Source organism: Propithecus coquereli, unplaced genomic scaffold (assembly GCF_000956105.1).
Source record: "Propithecus coquereli isolate 6110/MARCELLA unplaced genomic scaffold, Pcoq_1.0 Scaffold25, whole genome shotgun sequence".
Classification (NCBI taxonomy): domain Eukaryota; kingdom Metazoa; phylum Chordata; class Mammalia; order Primates; family Indriidae; genus Propithecus; species Propithecus coquereli.
This window is the reverse complement of record NW_012148063.1, coordinates 11,921,915-11,924,304: the sequence shown is the minus strand read 5'-3', so window position 1 is coordinate 11,924,304 and position 2,390 is coordinate 11,921,915.

The window sequence follows — 2,390 nt, the reverse complement described above, 5'->3', positions numbered from 1 at the left end:
AAAAACCAATAAAGTTGGAGAATTTACATTATTTGAATTTCAGACTTACTTTAAAGCTTCAGTTATCAAAACCTTGTGGTGAACACATATAGAGAAATGAAAAAGAACTGAGTCCTGAAATAGACCCACATATACATGGTCAATAGATTTAAAGGTGCCAAGCTAACTTTATGGGGTAAATACAGTGTTCTCAACAAACAGTGCTGTGTCAGCTGGAAATCTATATCAAGAAAATATAAACTCAATGTTTTTGGTCAATGTGGCTATCCCATAGAACCATCAATATAAAAAGATAGAGGAATGCATAATGCAGGGTTGTTAGGAGAGTAGGAAAAAATAGGGATGAAACTGAAAGGAAACAAGAGCCAGCTGACATTAAAATGCAGATCCTAAACTCAATCCACCCAAGCAGGTTGGGTAGAGCACTAAAATTTAGCTCTTCAGTTAAAACTAAACCTCAAGGCCATGCTCCCAAATTTAAACGCAATGTAGCAAAACAAGGTGGGTTAGAAGACTGAATTTTGGTGAACTCCCTTAATTACACTTCTGCTCATCCATGACATTTTACTTGACTATTTCTGCCCCTGGCGTTGTCCCTCTATAGATCTTCCACTCCTGGAGTCTGTTGGGGGGAAGGCGAACTACCACTCAAAAGCCCCATTTCCAGAGCCCCCACGATCTTGGTCACTTCCTCCTGGACATGAGCTGAACACCATAATCCCGTATGGGTGAATAAAAGAGGGGCAGTCTCCACGCTTTCTACTGATGCTCCTTGGTAAGTACGCATTAGCAGTTCTAACAGACCTTTTTTTCTCATCCAATTTTATCTTTAAAAGAACTTTTAGGTCTTTGTTTATAACCCAGGACATCCTCAATCAAAAGAGCTTTTGATTTTGAATTTTTGAAATTCAGAGTCCATTAAACTTTATCTTACTGTATAGGATAATTGTTCCACTTGGTCAAAGCATTTTGCATTATATTCTAGCATCTATAATAGTTCTTCCTACCAACATTGTGCTGTTTACATATTATAGTACAAGTTTTGACAAAAATGGAAAGCAGTTCAAGGATTAAGACAGAGTCCCTGCTTACACTAGCAATTTTCCTCTAAGTAAAAAATGGCCCATCAATCTACTTTTTGCATATATTTGTTCAACTAGCTATTTTAGCAACTCATATATATGTATTTTTCATTTGGTATACAAGGACATCATGAGGCATGGTGCTGAATGACGTAGTAAAATTAATATAAATCATATCTGCAATAGTATGGAACTGTAAGTCACATAAATAATTCATGCTGGAAATACTGCATTTTATAATAGCAATTGTGGTATTTCCATAGAGAACTTCATATGATAAATATTAAAAGTGTTTCCAATTGCCTGGCTTTTGAAAACTTTGGTAGTTTCCGTAACTTGTTACAGAACCATCCAAAGATACTAAAATTTTCTAATGAAATAAATTGGAATGAGCGGAAATTCATCTGTATTCAATTGTGCGCATATTAGGCAAATACGAAAAGAAGATTTACCTTAGGTTTAATTTCTTTCTGAAATTTGAATAGCTGCCTTTAACACCTCCCAGGGAGTTGTTAATTGCTGTGTGATAAACCTTTTAACTAGTTCCTTCCTTCTTTTGCCTCTTTTTCCAGACTCTTGTTCTATTATTTCAAATAGAGTCTGAGTCTGAAGTCACCGTTCCTGGGGTTTACTGGGACACATCAGCAGCAGGTTTCCTGTGAAAATCAGTGTCTGGGTCACAGATGATGCCAGGGAAGGAACTGGGAAGAAACAGCCACGGGCTGAAGATGGAAGCCACTCAAAGGAGACAGGGCTGAAACGTGTTCCCTGAGGAGACAGTGTTCTTCCTCTTTCCATGCACTCGCCATTGTGTCTTTAGACAACATATGACACGGCTGGAAAGTGCCCTAGACCCATCTATTACTGGAAAATAGCTCTGCCACAAACAGTGTGCAACAGAATGTGATACTTGTCATTTAAATTTCTTCACTTATTTTGAGTCAAATGTAATCATTCACTAGTCCTCTGCAAGTGAAGTAAGCAGAAGTGACAGATCTTACCAGACTGTAGGGTTGACATCATAGCACTTTCCAAATATTGGCTCATGCACCGCATGAACAACTGTGTGCATCCCAGAGAGTTTTAGTTATATACAATTTTATACTTTGGAGCTGAGTTTATTTTTCAATGGCAATTGAATGTCCTTTGCTTCAAATAAATTGCTCCACAGATTATTGAGTAATAAGATGGATTTTTGGTTATCTTACTTATCAGGTCCATTTGCTTAGCTTAAGAATCTAGAACTATGCTGTCCAATACGGTAGCCACTATCTACCTGTGAATATTTAAATTTAAATCACTTAAAAT